This window comes from Stomoxys calcitrans, chromosome 5 (assembly GCF_963082655.1).
Source record: "Stomoxys calcitrans chromosome 5, idStoCalc2.1, whole genome shotgun sequence".
NCBI classification, from domain to species: domain Eukaryota; kingdom Metazoa; phylum Arthropoda; class Insecta; order Diptera; family Muscidae; genus Stomoxys; species Stomoxys calcitrans.
Window position 1 is genome coordinate 122,080,937 of NC_081556.1, and position 20,491 is coordinate 122,101,427.

At 39.8% G+C, this 20,491-nt stretch overlaps 1 protein-coding gene across 1 annotated transcript in view; it reads right to left on the reverse strand.

The window, feature by feature from the left end:
- The window catches only part of LOC106088270 (kelch-like protein 17), a 119,286-nt gene that overhangs the window by 40,987 nt on the left and 57,808 nt on the right, over positions 1–20,491 (reverse strand). Inside the window, exon 2 of the mRNA XM_059368923.1 lies at positions 7,338–7,380. The gene's annotated coding sequence lies outside the window, so the exon portion shown is untranslated. The remainder of the gene's footprint in view (positions 1–7,337; positions 7,381–20,491) is intronic.

Sequence of the window (20,491 nt, forward strand, 5' to 3'; positions counted from 1 at the left end):
GAGATCTAACATTTCTGAAAATTGGAGTAAGAAGTGGACCATTGGGGACAATATGGAACTAAAACCAAGTATTTTGGAGAATTCGATATATGTAGCATAATATTCGGTCAGATCTCAAGGGGCCATCCCTCCCCAAAAAACCGCCCATCCCATCCCTCCAACAGGCATTTTAACCGACTGAGGCAATATGGGATTCAAATGAAAGAGAATTGGGAGTAGAATGAGAATTTTATATTAAATTTGTGCGGCCGCCCAACCCATAAATCACTCGTCAAACGTACTATGGAGACTGATCGGGACAATATGGGTAACAAATTAAAGGTATTTGGGAGTAGAACGCACAACAAGCCGATTACTGACTTAGGTACATGTCCATAGTGACATGGGGCGGATTAATATCTGCACCCTCTTTCCAACCTAACCTAACCTGGGAGTAGAACACGTCTCGGGAGAGCCACCCCTGCTCCAAAACGGAAAAGTAAACCGATAGGAAGGGAATGAGACTCAAAGAAGAGATATTTGGGAATAGAAAGTGATTTTGATATCAAAGTTTGGCACCAAATATAAGAGGTCACCACTTTCCTAATAATCCCTCGCTCCTAAGAAGTATGATTGGGGTAATTTTGATAATTCAATTAGAAGGTATTCAAGTTTAGGGTAAAAATTTGGATTCCAAATTCGAGATTATGCGAGGGATGGCCGCCGAATAATCCTCCAAAGAAACTTGTGAGCCTATCGAGACAATATGGGACTCATTCAAAAGTTCATTAAAAGTGGAGTACGAATCTAATATTAATTTTAGACACCCGACTCAGAAAAAAAAACCAAAACTGAAATTTAGATCGAGCGGGACAATATAGGATATTGAATTTTAAATAGCCTGGGGTGTTGCGAAGCACTCCGGGCCATCCAGTTAATTATAAAAACACAAACTGTACCCTGCACCGCAACTGGGGCTGTGGTTAAATGTAAAGTTCGTCTCATAAATTCCTCCTGATTCGGATCAGCATATCCTTTTTGCCAGCATATCCTTTCTGTGCCGTTTTTCCGTTCGGCGTTTTTTGTAATCAAGGTGAAGAGCGCATTTGTTACCCATTCAGCACAAAATTTTTCACATCTCACTTCTTAAGGCCAAAGGCAAACACTATGAATTTTGGTAAAAAACGGTTTAGATTTAGACATAGCTCCCATATAGACATTTCGTCCGATTTACACTGATAAGGGCTTAATTCCCATAGTTTTCTGTCGATTTAAAGGAAATTTGGTATAAAATGAAGTATTACTCGATTGCAACCCTCTGATAATTTTTATCAATTTGTCAATCATTCGAAGCCACTGACGCAACTATTGAAAGATACACAAAAACATTTGTATACCATGGAAGTCATTGTAGTCGCGTGGACAAAAAATCCATCACAGCACACAGACAGGGTGTAGCGCTTGGTTAGTGTCGTACTTACATTATGAAGGCGTTTTCGCAATGAATTCAATATGAGTACAACCTACCAGCGTATGGCCCTTAAAGCCTTCACACCTCAAAGTATTCGATGAGACTTACTTAACCAAGAAGTCGAACGCGTCATGCTATGGTTGGAGTTGTGTAGTCTTCTGGCTTTACATTTCTATTGCAAAAAATGTTTCGATCATTAAATTCATTTTTATTTCCCCAGGAATTCTCTACTTTTGTTCTACAAAATTTAATACTGCCATATCAAATCAAACTCAAGATTTTCAATTACCATGCACTCTTTTTTTTATTGAAAATTGAGTTGTATAGATGGACAAGATCAATAAAAGCAACCCAAATAAAAGTTAGAAAAACACAAAAATCATTGAGGGCAGTGTTTCACACGTTTTGTGTTTGCTTGTAAATTCGCACAATGACCACCGCATGAGAAATAAGTTAAGCAAGAAGTCACGTTTTTTCAAATAGCCCATATGTGCTTGGTTTTCTTTTCGGTGATGGGAAGGGGAATATTACTTTTGCTTGACGAGAACAGAAGGGGAACTTTATATTACTGGTCATGAGATGTCGGTGAAATCCAACATTGATTGTGTGATTTTAAGCAAGTTAAGCCAAGCACAATAATAAAAATTAAAAAATAATAGGCGTGTTTTTTCCAATCCATTGACCTTAGAATTCCCACTCAGACAGACGGACAGACCGACGGACAGACAGACGGACAGACAGACGGACAGACAGACGTATGAATGATCTTCAAATAGATTATACTATTCCCAGAAGAACCTCTATGATTCAACAAAGATTGTTCCTTGTTTTGTGCCATTCTTATTCTAATCTACCTTAAACTACTTTCCCAATTTTTGGTTTTTTGGTAAAACAGGTCTATTATAAGAAAAGTGCATGCGAAATGCAATCGAGTTGCTATAATCTTGTCTCGCCAACATGTTGCTGTGGTCTGCTCAAGCTTTTAATCGGGTTTTCCTCGATAGCATTGCTCGTGGCTTTGGCTACGCCCGTGGACAACCGTTTATTGTCCACATTTTACACTCCATTTCTTGATTTGTAATGCCCCGTTTCGTTTCATAGGCGATTTATGTTCCCTATCTCTGCCATGTGCCATGTGTTGCTTTGTGTGGTCGTTTTGGTTGACCCGAGTGAATTTGTTCGTTGGCTACAATTACTCGACTCACTCGTCTGGGGAATGCGGTAATGAATGGGAATTATTTTTTTTTTGTCCCCACTCTTCTTTGTCTATTGGAAACAGCTATGCAAAAATCTTTGCCATTAATTTGCATATGGAAATGTTAGAGTTAAGTATCACTGCTACTGCTGATGAACGACTTTCCCTTTTAATGGTCCCATAAACACTGGCGGCGACCTGATAATAGTCACAATTGTCATGTGCGCTTTTGCCCGTGCTACAAGCCACAATCGTCCACATTTGTTTGCCAATAAAAGAGCATTGAAACATAACCCTAACCGAAAGACAAAACCACTGCGTTATAAAAATAACATGACGCGCATTTAGTGGATTGTTTCATTTGGTCAGAATGGTCATGTAAAGAATGTTGAAAATCTCTGGGTTTTTGTATTTCGTTTTGGGTTTCAACGAAAATGAACAAAAAATTGGACAAACTGTTGAAATTTCAAGTGATACTTGAGCTGATATGGGGGCGTTTTGGGAAACAAACTATGACTCAAGCCACTTTAAGCGACAAGAAGATTTTCGCCCTTATAGGTGTTGTTGGTAGTGTTTTTTTTTATGGTACAACAATTGTTTATTTTGGCGAAAGTTGAAGTCAGTATGGGATTTCTAAAAGAAATTTGGAAAAAGATAAAATTTTTGTAGGAAAAATTTTGCTAACATTTCATTGCTATGAGAAATTTTGTAAAAATTTAATTTATGTAGGAAATTTTGTCAAAATTTCATTTTCATGTCTTGCGCTAAATTTATCCGATTGTATGAAATTTTTCATTTTTATAAGAAACTAGCTGTAACCGTCGGTTAATCCGTCTGTCTGTCTGTCCATTGGTCCGTCTGTCTGTCTTACCGTCGGTCTATCCGTCTGTCTGTCTGTCCGTTGGTCCGTCTGTCTGTCTGTCCACCTGTCTGTCCGTCGGTCTGTCTGTCCGCCTGTTTGTCCATTTGTATGTCCGTCGGTCTGTACGTCTGTCTGTCCGTCTGTTTGTCTGATAATCTGTCCGTCGGGATGTCCGCCTGTCTGTCTGACCTTCCATCTGTCCGTCCGTCTGTCTATCCGTCCGTCTGTCTGTCTGACCTTCCGTCTGTCTGTCTGTCTGTCCGTCTGTCCGTCTGTCTGTCTGTCTGTCCGTCTGTCTGTCCGTCTGTCTGTCCGTTTGTCTGTCCGTCTGTCTGTCTGTCCGTCCTTCTGTCTGTCTATCTGTTGAAATCGCGCTACTGTCTTAATAAATAGTGATATTGAGCTGAAACTTAGCACATATTCTATTTTTGTTAATAGGTAGGTTTAGTTCGAAGATGGGCTATATCGGACAATATCGGAACCCCATATAGACCGATCCGTCGATTTAAGGTCTTAGGCCCATAAAAACCACATTAAGTATCCAGTTTTGCTGATATTTGAAACAGAGAGTTGTGTTGGGCCACTCGATATCCTTCTTCAATTTGGCTCAGATCGGTCCAGATTTGGATATAGCTGTCATTTAGACCGATCTCTCGTTTTAGCCGATTAAGGGTCTTAGACCCTTAAAAGCCACATATATTGTCCGGTTTCGCCGAAATTTAGGACAGTGAGTTGTATTTGGCTCTCCGATATCCCTCTTCAATTTGGGCCAGATCAGTCCAGATTTGGATATAGCTGCCATATAGACGAATCTCACGATTTAAGGTCTTGGGCCCATGAAAGGATCATTTAGTGTCCGATTTCGCCTTAATTTGGGACAGTGAGTTGTGTGAGGCCCTTTGACATCCTTTTTTAATTTGGCTCAGATCGGTCTAGATTTGGATATATCTGCCATTTAGACAGATCTCTCGATTTAAGGTTTTGGGCCCATAAAAGACCCATTTATTGTCTGATTTCGCGGAAATTTGGGACAGTGAGTTGTATGATGCCCTTTGACATCCTTATTCAATTTGGCCTGGACCGGTCCAGATTTTGATATAGAACGATTTCTCGATTTAATGTCTTGGGGCAATAAAATGAGCATTTATTGTCCGATTTCGCCGCAATTTGGAACAGTGAGTTGTGTTAGGCCCTTCGACATCTTTTTTTCAATTTGGTCCAGATTGGTCGAGATTTGGATATAGCTGCTATATATACCGATCTGCCGATTTAAAGTTTTGGGCCCATAAATGGCGCATTAGTGTCGAATTTTGCTGAAATTTGGGAAAATGAGCTGCTATATATACCGATCTGCCAATTTAAGGTTTTGGGCCCATTAATGGCGCATTAGTGTCCGATTTCGCTGAAATTTGGGACAGTAAGTTGAGTTAAGCCCTTCGACATCCCTTTTTAATTTGGCCCAGATCGGTCCAGATGTGGATATAGCTGCCATATAGACCTATCTCTCGATTTAAAGTATTGGTCCCAAAAAAGACGCATTTATTATCCGATTTTGCGGAAATTTGACACAGTGGCTAATGTAAGGCTTTTCGACATCCGTGTCCTATATGGTTAAGACCGGTCTATATTTGGATAAAGCTGAACAATATTGAACAGTGACTTGTATTTAGTAGACCATTCAATGTCCATGCCGCATTTGGTCCAAATCGGATCATATTTCGATATAGCTGCTATGGGTGCATACATTATGCATTTGTCACCGGATTATGACGAAAGGTTGTTTACATATATACCCAAGGTGGTGGGTATCCATAGTTCAGTCCGGCCGAACTTAAAGCATTTTTACCTGTTAGTGCCATATTCGCAATCTACTCCCGAATAACTTTTATTTGAGTCCCATATTATCATGATCGTCTAATATGCCCACTTGGCAATTACACCCAATTTGTAATATTCGATAATAATATTCGTACTCTACTCTCGAATACCTTTCATTGGAGTCCCATATTGTCCTGAACGGTCCACTTTTGATTTGGGGCGGTACTTTTGGTTCGGGTTTGGGTTTGGGGCGGCGTCCTAGGTACTTGGATTAGATTTTTGACATTATATTCATACTCTACTCCAAAATACCTTTCATTAGAGCCCTATATCGTCCCGTACTTTTGGGGCGGTTTTGGGCTTGGGACGGCTTGGACCCAATTTTGAATATCATATTCATACTTTACTCCCAAATATCAAGTTGGTATACAAAATTTCGCTTAAATCGGTGCATCCATCTCTAAAATCTGGCGTTTTCGAAAATGGATTAAGGAGATGAGAAAATTCGCCTTTTGTGGGCTCAAACCCTTAAATCGGGAGATCGGTCTATATGGTAGTTATATCCAAATAAAGAGAGATTAGGGGCAATATTGAACACGAATATTGAAGCTCCTAGCCTCACTTCTCTGTACCAAATTTCAGCAAAATCGTATAAAAAACATGTCTTTAATGGGTCCAAGGCCTTAAATAGGGAGTTCGGTATATATGACAGCTGTATCCAAATATATACCGATTTAAACTTTATAGTGTCCGATATCGACCCAATATCTTAAATCAGGGGATCGATCTTTATGACAGCTATATCCAAATATAGCCCGATTTGGACCATACTCGGTACGAACATCGACCAGTCTAACGTGTTATTAGTGTGGTTCGATTTGGATTGCAAATTGTCCAAATCGGTTCATATTTTAATACAGCTGCCATAAAAACCTATCATCCAATTATACTTCTTGAGCCTCTAGAGAGCGCAATTGTTACCCGATTTGGATGCAATTTTGCATGAAATGTTTTGCTTGATCGGTTCATAACGTGTGGCTAAAATTGTGCACATATTGTTTTGGTATGAATTCACACAACTGTGCCAAGTAGGGTTTAAATTAGTCTATAACCTAATATATTGGTTTGCCCAAAAAGTAATTGCGTATTTTTTATATAGTCGGCGTTGACAAATTTTTACACAGCTTGTGACTCTGTAATTGCATTCTTTCTTCTGTCAGTTATCAGCTGTTACTTTTAGCTTGCTTTAGAAAAAAGTGTAAAAAAAGTATATTTGATTAAAGTTCATTCTAAGTTTTATTAAAAATGCATTTACTTTCTTTTAAAAAATCCGCAATTACTTTTTGGGCAACCCAATAGCTGCCATATAAGCTGTTCCAAATTGACTTTATAAGCCTCCGAAGGGCGCAATTGTTACTCGATTTGCTTGAAATTTTGTAGGTGGCATAAAGACCATGATATCCGAATTCAGGTATTTTCATTTTTGAACCCCATTTTTTTCCGGATTTTTTTCTGCACGTACCTTTGAAGGGTTTTGCTGGGCCTTAGACTTTTGGTCCCCAAATACAACTATCAGATTCGTACTCTTCCACCTCCAACGACTTTTCATTTGAGTCCCACATTGTATCTGTCAACTTTCATATGTAGGACAACCAGTATTATTAGGGTCTCGAATAAATAAAGTGATTTTAAAATCAAATTTGCAAATGCGAATTTGTCTACGAACATTTCTTTAAGGAACAGGGGCAAACTTCTCAAATATCAATGAGAGGAAGCTTCTTTTTACAGCCGAGTTCAAATGGCGAATCCCAGTGCGACAACCCTAAGGGGATGGGCATAACCACCATTGAATATGTTGTTGATGTTCTCGTCAGGATTCGAACCCAGGTGTTCAGCGACATAGGCGGTCATGCTAACCTCTGCGCTACTGTGGCCTCCGAATTCAATTTTGATTGAAGTTTAATTGTAAAAGGATCTTAAGCTAAAAGCACGTCGAGAAAGTTTGGTGTTACCTTTTGTTCATATAGCTGCATATACTGATTTGTCACACATTATCTGAAAAAAGCAAAAAAGAATTGCAATTAGTCTTAAAAGTATATTTCATCAAATAGTTATTTCATTCTATATAAATAAAATTTGAAATTTTGCCATATTGCAATAAGATGATTAGTAGTAAATTCATATGCCATGGGTTCGTATGAGTATCGGATAGTTATTGAAATAAAATTACGTATACGGTACTATGTGGTAGCACAAGTATTTATCTATTTGCTAAACCTCAAGAGGTTTGAAATACCCAAAGAGTGAGATTAATGCAGTGTATACCAAAAAACACCCCAACAATATACAGAAAATATTCTTGATAGTCTTGACATTCTATGTCGATCTATCCATGTCCGTCTATAGCGGTAGAACAAACAAAATTGATTATAGATCGTCAGGGAAGAGGTTTCCGATCGAATACCTGAGGCGACAATTGAGGTTGAGTGCGAGGCACTTCTGCCAGTCTTGGATTGACGGAACCCTAGTATTGCCATCTAGAAGATTGTGTTACACGGATGGATCAAAGCTAGAGGACTGAGTGGGCCTGGGGTTCTACATTGAGAACCTAGGGACTGAGATCTGTTTTAGACTGCCTGAACATAATACGGTTCTGCAGGCGAAGACTCGGGCGATTACGAAATGCGTGACGTGGTGTGGTACTAACGCGAGGACGTCGAGTGTGAACATCCCTTCGGACAGTAAATTGGCCATAACGGTAATAACAACCAAGATGGTAAAGTCACGAACAGTCTTGGTGTGTAAGAAAGAGATTAACGCCTTCTCTAAGGATTGCACAATCCGCATCGTTTGTGTCCCGGGCCATAACGGAGTAAGAGGGAATAAAAGGGCAGACAATTTGGCAGTGAAGGCCAGAGAACTACTGTCAATAAACTTGGTTAACCCGAAGCCTTTCGGGTCAACGCAGTCCGATTTTAAGATCGTGGGTGGCGAACGCCACGCCATGGAACGGCGAAACAGTTGGTAGGACGGCGAAAATCCTATTGGTTGACCTGGATAGTGAGAAAACGAGGCTATTACTGAAAGGAAATACGAAGAGGGTCAGTATAGTTATTGGTATCATAACGGGACACATAGCACTACGAGCTCACTTATGCAAAATAGCTGCGGCAAGTGATAGCATGTGTAGGGCATGTGGGGAAGATGATGAGACGTTGGAGTATTTTCTTTGTTATTGCCCAGCTTTCGCGGCTAAAAGGCACCGGTATTAAGTTGGGGTCACAATACCAGACATGAACCAACTTAGGAGAGTGTTATGGAAAACTATTAAGGATTTTGTAAGTAGCCAGCAATTCCTAGCTTAAAATTTTCTTCTTAGAGGTTACTTTATAGTATTGAGAGCGCACAACAAGCCGTTTTTTGGCTTAGGTGTATGTCCATAGTGGCATGGGGCGGATTAATATCTGCACCCTCTTTTCAACCTAACCTTACCTAACCTATGGTCAAGATCGATAAAGATAGATAAAGCTGTCATATAAACCGATCTATTTCGCTGAAATATTGCACTGTGACCTATGTTAGGCTTCTCGACACCCATGCCTTATATTGTTTCGATCGGTTTATAATTGGATGTAGCGGTCATGTAGATCGATATCCTGATTTAAGGTTTTGGGCCCATAAAAGCCGCATTTTTTTTATCCCATTCCGCTGAAATTTGCCACAATGACCTGTGGTAGGCTTCTCGATATCCGCGCCTTATATAGTTCCGATCGGTTTATAATTGGATGTAGCGGTCATATAGATCGACCTCCTGATTTAAGGTTTTGGACTCATAAAAGCCGCATTTTTTATACCCTACAACATAGGATGGGGTATACTAATTTCGTTATTCTGTTTGTAACACCTCGAAATATGCGTCTAAGACCCCATAAAGTATATATATTCTTGATCGTCATGGCATTTTTAGTCGATCTAGTCGTGTCCGTCCGTCCATCTGTCGAAAGCACGCTAACTTTCGAAGGAGTAAAGCTAGCCGCTTGAATTTTTGCACAAATACTTTTTATTAATGTAGGTCGGTTGGGATTGTAAATGGTCCATATCGGTCCATGTTTTGATATAGCTGCCATATAAACCGATCTTGGGTCTTGACTTCTTGAGCCTCTAGAGGGCGCAATTCTTATGCGATTTTATTGAAATTTTGCACGTAATGTTTTGGTAGCACTTCCAACAACTACGCTAAGTATGGTTTAAACCGGTCCATGTTTTGAAGTAGCTGCCATATAAACCGATCTTGGGTCTTGACTTATTGAGCCTCTAGAGAGCGCAATTCTCGTCCGATTTAAGTGAAATTTTGCACGTAGGGTTTTGGTATCACTTCCAACAACTTTGTTAAGTATGATTCAAATCGGTTTATAATCTGGTATTGCTGTCATATAAACCGATCTTGGATCTTGACTTCGTGAGCCAATAGAGCGCGCAATTCTCATCCGATTTGGCTGAAAATTTGCATGAGGTGTTTTGTTATGACTTCCAATAATTGTGCTAAGTATGGCGTTATTCGGTATAGAACCTGATATAGCTGCCATATAAACCGATCTGGGATTTTGACTTCTTGCGCCTCTAGTGGGCGGAATTCTCACCCGATTTGGCATATATTTTGTACAACGGCTTCTCACATGACTTCCAACATACGTGTCTAATATGGTCGGAATCGATCAATAGCTTGATACAGCTCCCATATAAACTTATCTCTCGATTTTGCTTCTTGAGCCCCTACAAGGCGCAATTCTTATACGAATGATCTGAAATATTACACAATGACTTCTACAATGTTCACCATTCATTTATGGTCCGAATCGGACTACAACTTGATATAGCTCCAACAGCATAACAGTTCTTATTCAATATTCTATGTTTGTCTAAAAAGAGATACCGCGCATAGAACTCGACAAATGCGATCAATGGTGGGGGGTATATAAGATTCAGCCCGGCCGAATTTAGCATGCTCGTACTTTTTTATCCTATTTTGCAGAAATTTGGCGCAGTGCCCTATGTTAGGCTTTTTGAAGTCTGTTCCTTTATGTTCCGATTAGTTTATATTTGCATATAGCTGCCATATAGACCGATCTCCCGATTTAAGATCTTGGGCCAATTTCGCTGAAATTTGACACAATTGCCTTAGGCATTAGCAATTAAGTTTAGCCCGGTCGAACTTAATGCCTTTTTACTTATTATGTGGAAATATTTGTTACTGATTCAAATGAGAAAAATGTGTTGAGGTATTCTTAATTTAAAAATCCATTCTCTTTTGCTCGATACGACTTTGGCCGTGACTGCATGAATATAATCTGCCGGTATTTTGGCCCATTTCCATATAAAGGCTCTTTTTAGCGCTTTCATACCTTGCTGTCTAAAATGGTCCAAATAGAAAAGTCCATCTGATAGATATCTGACGAATTGAACAGCCACTGTGAAGACCAAGTATGGTTCAAGATTTTAAAGCCATTCTTGGTTTACACGTGCTTTATTTGACGGTGTCGAGTCTTGTTGGTACGCCTTTGGTCTACGACTGAAAAGTTTGCGTACCCAAGGCTCAAAATCCACTTTCGAAATGTTGTCACGATAAACAGTCACATTTACTTTTATGCCATGCTCGACCGGAGAGCGGCCATTAGCGGTCACAGCTGTCCATACTTTCACTTGTGTTGGAAAATTACTTTAGATGGCCGTTTGTAGGCTGAAATTCTTGTTCGTGCGCTTAGTTGAGTTAACGAATTGCTCAATTGATAAGACTTCCAGCAACCGTGTCAAGTACGATCCGCATAATATAGCTCCCATCTAAACCGATCTCCCGATTTTATCTTTGAGCACATGGAAGCCTCAATTATTGTTCGATTTGGCAGAAATTTTTAACAAATTGTGATGTTTTAACTTGCACCATCCATGCTGGGTATGTGGCAGGCCTCATACCTAATATAACTCCCATATAAACCGATCTCCTTGTTTGTCTTCTACCGCCCCAAGGACCTTTAATTTTTGACTGATTTGACAGACATTTTGTACTTAACGTACACATGTGCCCATCATTTAAGTTAATTTGTGAACATTTCTTGGTATAAACCATAGTGGAGGGTTCCCAAAAGTTTTCACGGGCATAGTTCTTTAATTATTACCTTTCACTTTGTTTTTTTTTCTTGTGCTGATGCAGTGTCGTAAAATAAAAAAAAAATATATTTTCCTGTTATACACAAGAAATTCTGAAATTTTCCGTTTTCAAGATTTTCCGACTAGTTTGACCTTTCATGAATTTGAAATATAAAATTTTGCTGATTAAATCACAAATCACACAAGCTCTTACATTTTGTGTGTGTATAATTCTCCCATAAATAGTCGATTTCATTTCACTTTCAAATGATTTACAAGTGCAATGCAGCTGCAAGCCTTTTAGTTTTGCCCATTTTCCACAAGTCCACAAGTGGGCCAAAGCAACACCTACTGCTATGAAATAAGCGACTTTTAACGAGTACAAGCCCTTACACAGCAGTAAACATATTTAGTTTCCTCTTCATATGAGAGGACTTAACAGTGTTACAGAACGAGGGGAAGGGGGCCTCCCGTACCGTATGTTGTGGTTTAAAGAAAGGGGGAGGCACTCCAACTGTGCTGTGCCATTTTCTCACACATTTCGTGTGTTTGGATCTAAAAAAAAAAAAATACAAAAACACCAACAGATGTCCATAAATTTGTAAAAAAAAGTGGGTAAGTAGGTATATACACTGAAAAAATAAGTTTTTCATAAGTTGTTGATGCAAATGCAAATTGGAAATTTTGCCCATGAACATTCCAAAACTTCTCACATATCAATGAGTGCAGTCCGATTCAAGTTTAAGATCAATGATAAGGGGCCTCCTTTTAATAGCCGAGTCCGAACGGCGTGCCGCAGTGGCACCCCTTTGGAAGGAAGTTTTATATGGCATACTACCTCACAAATGTTGCCAGCATTAGGAGGGGAAAACCACCGCTGAAATTTTTTTTTGATTAGAATCCAGGCGTTTGGCATCCTAGGCGGACATGCTAACCTCTGCGCTACGGTGGCCGGTGGTCGGAATATACGCCGGTCGGCCACCGTAGCGCAGAGGTTAGCATGTCCGCCTATGACGCTGAACGCCTCGGTTCGAATCCTGGCGAGACCATCAGAAAAAATTTTCAGCGGTGGTTTTCCCTTCCTAATGCTGGCAACATTTGTGAGGTACTCTCCAAAGAGGTGTCGCACTGCGGCACGCCGTTCGGACTCGGCTATAAACAGGAGGCCCCTTATCACTGAGCTTAAAAAAAAATTGAATCGGACTGCACTCATTAATATGTGAGAAGTTTGCCCCTGTTCCTTAGTGGAATGTTTATGGGTATTGACACAGTCGTTGAAAGTCAAAATTAAACACTTCATGCACAATTTCGGCCAAATCGGATAAGAAATCAAGAAATCAAGACCCAAGATCGGTTTATATGGCAGCTATGTTAGGTTATGGACCGATTTTAACCATACTTAGCACAGATCTTGGAAGTCATAACGAAACATGTAATGCAAAATATCAGCCAAATCGGATAGGAATTGCGCCCTCTAGAGGCTCAAGGAGTCTCTAGAGGGGAGAATGGTTTATTTGGTGGCTATATCAGTTAATGGACTATACTTGACACAGGGGTCAATAAGTCAAATCGGGATCTCGGTTAATATGGGAGCTATATCAGGTTTTTGACTGATTTGAACCGTACTTAGCACATTTGTTGAACGGAACACTATGTGTAAAATTTCTGCCAAATCGGACAAAAATGGCGTTTTCACGGAGCTCACGAAGTCAAATCGGGAGATCGGTTTACAAAGAAGCTATATCAGGTTATCGACCGATTTAGACCGTACTTAGCATAGTTGTTGGAAGTCATAACAGCACACTACATGCAAAATTTCAGCCAAATCCACCAAAAAAATTGAGGCTTGTAAGGGCTCAAGATGTCAAATCGGGAGATCGGTTTACGTGGAAGCTATATTAGGTTATACGGCGATTCGGACCGTACTTGGCGCAGTTGTTGGAAGTCGTAACAAAACACTACATGTTCAATTTCAGCCAAATCGGATGAAAATTGCGGCTTCCAAGGGCTCAAGAAATCAAATCGGGATATCGCTTGATATTGGAGCTATATCGAAATCTGAACCGTTATGGCCCATTTGCAATCACCAATGACCTACATCAATATTTAGGATCTGTGCAAAATTTCAAGCGGCTAGCTTTACGTTTTCGACCGCTATCGTGATTTCGACAGACGGACGGACGGACCTGGCTGAATCGATTCAGGATATCGAGTCAATCAAGAATATATATACTTTATGGCGTCCTAGATAAATAATTCGAGGTGTTACAAACGGAATGATAAGATTAGTATACCCCCATGCTATGGTGGTGGATATAAAAACAGTGGTTTTTCATCGATTCGTCACAGAGCAAAAATGTTCATAATAAATTTCAACGATTTTTAGTCGTTGCACATTTGTGAGTTTCTTCATGATGAAATGGCAGAGTATACTGAACACTTTTCACTTTCACAGATGACGTTTGGACACAATTGACAACCAGTGCTGCCATCCCGAAAATTTAAACTCAAAAAATCTATACCTTTCCCTGGGACAATGATGGTCGAAAAAGCCAGCATAATGAAAGAAAATGGATAGATTATAACGGCCGATACTCAAAACCTGATCCTCCTAGGGTATATAGAACAAAAGCCTTATCAACAGCAATTTTTTATAACTCATAATGACGAGTATGATTTTTCAAAGTGTATCCACTTCTATACTGGCATATTTCCATTTTTGTGGTCACACACACACACACACTCGTACTCATTTTGGGTGTTAGGGCTCACAGTCAAGGAATGACATTTTTTTGTGTACCCCACCACCAATGTGCTGTGTGTGTTGCAGTCGCATTAATTCATGTGTGGCACGTTTTTATGGTAATTTAAAAGGTTCCCAGTTTGCTTTTGTGTTCTACTATTATGCGAATAGTTTGTGTTTTGTTTTGGTTCTCTACGTCTTTTTGTGTGTTTTCTCAGTTGTTGTTGTTGTTTCATTATTTGTTCATTGTTGCTTTTGTAGAACAATAACAATAATGCTCCACATGTACAAATGAGTAAATAAATTTTTTTTTATATACTAATGGACATTAGGTTGGAATTCAGGAGCAACTTAAATTTAAGTTAATTTGAAGGTTCATTTTCTACTAAATCTTGTTGGCATTGTAGCGGAGTATTTAAACCGTTTATGGTTTAATGTTAAACCTTTCAGTTAATTAAAGTTGAAATTTTATGACCTACACCACCATTTTGGTGCAGGTCATAAAATTTGGGAAATATGTGGTAAATTTGTTTGTAATATCTAAAAGAGGAAGAGGTAGATATATTGTTAAACATACTGGCAGCCTCAGAAATACTTCATAATTCTGTCTGTCTGTTTGTCTTTCTATCTGCCCGTATTTGTTCGTGTCTGTCGGTCTGTCATTCCGCATACTTGATAAGAACATTTTGAAACTACTTTCAAGGCCATCATAGGGTTACCATATCACAGAAATGGGAGGGCCAATTTAAATTTGCCACCGAACATGCCATTTAGTTACAGCGGGAAGATTTTTCTCATATCATCGAGTGCTATCCGGTTTAGGTTTTAGCTAAATGATAAGAGACTTCTTTTTTAAAAGCAAATTCGAAATATCCAACAAATGTCGCCAGAAAGGCGATAAGCACCGCTATTAAACACAACTTGTCAACTTTTATAACTATTTTTATACCCACCACCGAAGGATGGGGGTATAGACATTTTGTCATTCAGTTTGCAACACATCGAAACATCCATTTCCGACCCTTTAAAGGCGGTCTAGACGATCTAGCCATGTCTTTAAAAATAAAGATATTGAGCTAAAAGATAAGCTATATCGGACTATATCTTGATATAGCCCCCATATAGACCGATCCGCCGATTTAAGGTTTTAGGCCCATAAAAGCCATATTTATTATCCGATTTTGCTGAAATTTGGGACAGTGAGTTGTTTTGGGGCCCTCAACATCCTTTTTCAACTTGGCTCCGATCGGTCCAGACCGATCTCTTGATTTTAGGTCTTGGGCGCATAAAAGGCGCATTAATTGTCCGATTGTGCCAAAATTTGGGTCAATTCGTTGCGTTAGGCCCTTCGACATCCCCCCTGAATTTGACCCAGATCGGTCCAGATTTAGATATAGATGCTATATAGACCGATCACTCGAATTAAGATTTTGGGTCCATAAAAGGCGCATTTATTGGCCCTATGTCGCCGAAATTTGGGACAGTGAGCTCTGTTACTCGCCTCGACATTTTTCTGCAATTTGGCTCAGATCGTTCCAGATTTGGATATATATGCCATATAGATCGATTTCTCGATTTAAGGTCTTGGGTTCATAAAAGGCGCATTTTTTGTCAAATTTCGCCGAAATTTGGGACAGTGAGTACTGTTAGGCCCTTCAATATTCTTTAATTTGGCCCAGATCGGTTAAGATTTGGATATAGCCGCCATACAGACCGATCTCTCGATTTAAAGTTTTGGCCCCTACAAGCCGCATTTATTATACGATTTCACCGAAATTGGGACAGTGAGTTAGGCTCTTCGATTTGGCCCAGATCGGTCGAGAATTGAATAAAGCTGCCATATAGACCAATCTCTCGATTTAAAGTCTTGGCGTCATAAAAGGCGCGTTTATAATCCGATTTTGCTGATATTTGACACAGTGACATATGTTAGGCTTTATAAAATTGGTTTATATTTGGATATATCTGCAATGGGAAGCGGTCGTTCCCTAAGGACCACATTATACCGGTAGCTGTTTACCGCATCTGCTACCGTGTCTGCATGACTGTTGTCAAGACCTGCTTGATCCCCCACTTGATCTAGAGGTTCTATCTTGTAGCGCTGAACCTCACGCTCTAGATCATGTAGATCTACCTTAAGGCTTCTGGGCGGTGAATACCTATCCTCAAGATGATGATTTTGATGTTCTCTGCGATAACAGCCCAGAAAGTATTGCTTAGACAGCATGTAGTTATGTATTCGCTCAGGTAGAATCTTTGTCTCTTAGTGGAGGTAGTCCAAGTGAGAACTGAGGAGACAGCCCGTCGCAGTTCGAAGAGCGGCATTCTGACAGATCTAAATATTATTCCACTGCGTGCCACAGAGAGATCACAATGGCGCTGCATAACTTACCACAGACCGACCAATTGCTTTGTACGTGGTAAACAAGGTTTCTTTGTCAGCAACCCAGGTGCTGCCGGCAAGTGACTTGAGGACCTTGTTTCTACTTTTGAGAATTTGTAAAAGGCCAGCATTCTAACAGATCTGAATATTATTCCACCGTGTCTCACAGAGCTGACGAGATTACACTGGCGCTGCATAACTTACCACAGACTAGCCAATTGCTTTGTACGTGGTAAACAAAGTTTCTTTGTCAGCACCCCATGTGCTGTTGGCAAGTGACTTTAGGATCTTGTTTCTACTTTTGACATTATCACAAATTGCTTTGGCATGTGAAGAGAATTTGTAAGAGCTGTCAAATGTGACACCAAATATTTTGGGTCACTCGATGGTCGGAATTGTCACGCCGTCGACCACCACCTCATGCGTGTATCTAGTGAACAATGTGGCTGAAGTTTTGGCGGCAGCTATCTTCAGATTTCTTGCAGAGAAATAAGAGGCAAGTTCGTTGAGGAAGACGCTTAACTTATCGCAGATGCCATCAATGGGGTGGGTGGCCTGATACCATGATAGTACAATTTTCCACATATGATACTATCTCTATGCCGTCCACATGTTGCGGATACTGGAATGCTTCATATTGAGTAGCTGCAACGGCAGTCGCGGACATTCAGCGGTATCGAGCGGAGAGTCTCAGTGAGAGGCCGGGCGGCACCGGGTCTTGCACAAATACTGAGTGCCTATGATGTTCGATATGATAAGGCGGGTTATTGGCGGATAACCAGTTGCCACCCTGTTCCCGTGGCGGTTGGTCCTTTGGACCGGAACGAACTTGCCGGCCTACAGAAGCTTGACGAGCCACCTCCAGATAAAAATGTTACTACAACAACAACAACACTGCTGTCTATATTCGCACAGCACCTTGCAAAATATTGAGTATGACTACGTTCCCGTAGTGACGTAAAGCCAGAGCAATATCGGAGATGTACCCACTCCATGCACCGGTTCCACCTCACTGACACCGACCAATGATTGAGGCAGTTCTGGCAAACCGAGCAGAACCAGGGTCCGGGGTTCTTTTCAATCCCGGCACGGGCCAGAAGGGCTGCCATATCTTCATTGTGGTATGTAACTAAGGGTCCTTTCTTGTAAATCCACCTTAATGTGGCGGTTTTGTGCAATTCTGCATTTATAACTGAACATTTACAAATATCGTAGTGGTTATTGTTTTTTATATGTATTATTCCTTCATAGCAGTTATTCCTTCGCCATTGTGCTTTATGGCTTGTAATGAGACTGACATATACTACAATCAAAAGGACTGCAGCAAACATTGCTAGAGGATACATTTCAATACTCGTAAAGCTTTTAAGGCTCGACTAAATGAACGAGGGGATATTATTTTTTTTTTTGTGTTTACAATTTCCCCATGGTCATTACCTTGTTTCTGCATGACAATCATGTGAAAACCTTTCAAATTAAGTGGTTGATAAGTATAGGAACATGGAAATGGGTAATAGTCTAGCAAATCAAAGACAAAGGCTTTTGGCCATTGTTGTTTGATAATAAAAATGTCTTTTTTTTGAAGAAAAATGTTTTTTTTTTTTTTAATTTAACATTTAAAATTTCTATTGGACTAACCCAAATAATAATCACAAATATTGGTGAGGGGTGAACAAGTTTTGGTTTTGACCGGTATAAAGGGTTCTTCAATAAGAACTTGACTCATCAAACTTACTTTTCAATCAATCGATAAGAAAGTGTGCTGTGTGGCTTGTGGCAGGTTCATATCCTTTAATTCAGACCAAAAATAATCAGTGAGCAATGGTGCGGTAGCGTTGTCCATTGACGGTAATGTCACGCAGCCGACGAAGAAGTATGGCCCAATGGTGCCGCCGGCATGCGAACCGCACCAAACAGTTATATTTTGTGGATGAAGTGTTGATTCGTAAAGTACATGTGAATTTTCACTTGACCAATAAAGCATATATTGCTTATTGACGAACCCATAGAGCCAAAACAAGGTAGAGTTCACACTCTTAAAGCAGCGATCACCGGTTCGGTAGTAAATACTTATGATTTGTAGAACTTCCACAATGCTGCCAAATCGAAAAATCTTGGAAATAGTATTGTAAATTTTGAACGGGTAGAGATATAGACACGAAACTTAACGCCGTCAATGTTGAGGTGTTTTCCAACAAGTGTCACTTATTGGTCCTCTAGTGGTCCATAGGCTGATCCATGGGGTTTGGAAGTTGGTTCCCTCGAGCATGTCAAGTTTTGAATTGCTTGGTAAACAGTCATTTATGGGCTGATCAGATTGATTTTTTTTGTTTATAAGTCCCTAGATAAAAAATGCTGAATTGTTAAGTATATCTCTTAAGGTTTATGAGTTATTGGACTTGCAACAATTTTTTTTTTGAAAACTTGGTATTTTCGGTATTTCTGAAATTATGGGACTATTTGTAAACCGATTGAAAATTTTTTACATCGTTAGAAAGGTTAAAGTTTTACGAGAATAACAAACAAGTTTGGCAAATTGTGTGCTCCTTTTCTAGGAGTTATTCGCTTCAGAATCTACAATTTCCGAACATCACTATTTCCTTCATAACTTTTTTATACCCTTCACCTCCACAAACGTTATTTCGTTTGTAACACGTGGAAATATTTCGTCATTCTGTTTGTAACTCCTCGAAATATTCGTCTAAGAACCCATGAAGTATATATATTCTTGATAGTCATGACATTTCAAGTCGATCTAGCCATGCTCGTCCGTCTGTCCGTCCGCCTGTCTGCCGAAAGCACGCTACCTTTCGTAGGAGTAAAGCTAGGTGTTTGAAATTTTGCACAAATACTTCTTATTAGTGTAAGTAGGGTGGGATTGTTAATGGGCCATATCGGTCCATGTTTTAATACAGCTGCCCCATAAACCGATCTTGGATTTTGACTTTTTGAGCCACCGGAGGTCGGAATTCTTATCCGATATTGATGAAATTTGACATAAGGTGTTTTGTTATGATTCCAAAAACTGTGCTAAGTATGGGTGAAGTCAGTCCATAACCTGATATAGCTGTCATATAAAGCTATCTGGGGTCTTGACTTCTTGGGCGTCTAGAAGGCGTAATTCCTAACCGATTTAGCTGGAATTTGGCACGACGTGTTACGTTAAGTCTTCCAACAACTGTGCTTAGTATGGTTTAAATCGGTCCATCACCTGATATAGCTGCCATACAAACCGATCCTGAATTTTGACTTCTTGAGCCACTAGAGGACGCAATTCTTATCCGATTTGGCTGAAATTTCGTATGACGCGTTTTGTTATAACTTCTAACAACGGTATCAAATGTGGTTCAAATCGATCCATAACCTGATATAGCTGCCATATAAACCGATCTGGGATTTTGACTTCTTGAGCCACTAGAGGGCGCAATTCTTGTCCAATTTGGATGAAATTTTGCACGACATATTTTGTTATGACTTCCAACAACTGTGCTAAGTATGGTTCAAATCGGTCTAAAATCTGATATAGCTGCTATATAAACCCATCTTGGATCTTGACTTCTTGAGCCAATAGAGGGCACAATTATTTTCCGATTTGGCTGAAATTTTGCATGAAGTGTGATGACTTGTGATGTGTTATGACTTCCAACAACTGTGCTAAGTATGGTTCAAATCAGTACATAAATTGGTAAGCTGTCATATAAACCGATCTTGGATCTTGACTTCTTGAGCCTCTAGAGGGCGCAATTCTCATCCGATTTGGCTGAAATTGTGCATGATAACCTGATATAGCTGCCATATAAACCCATCTTGGATCTTGACTTCTTGAGCCAAAAGAGGGCGCAATTCTTATCCGATATTTCTGAAATTGAGCATGAAGTGCTAAGTATGGTTCAAAT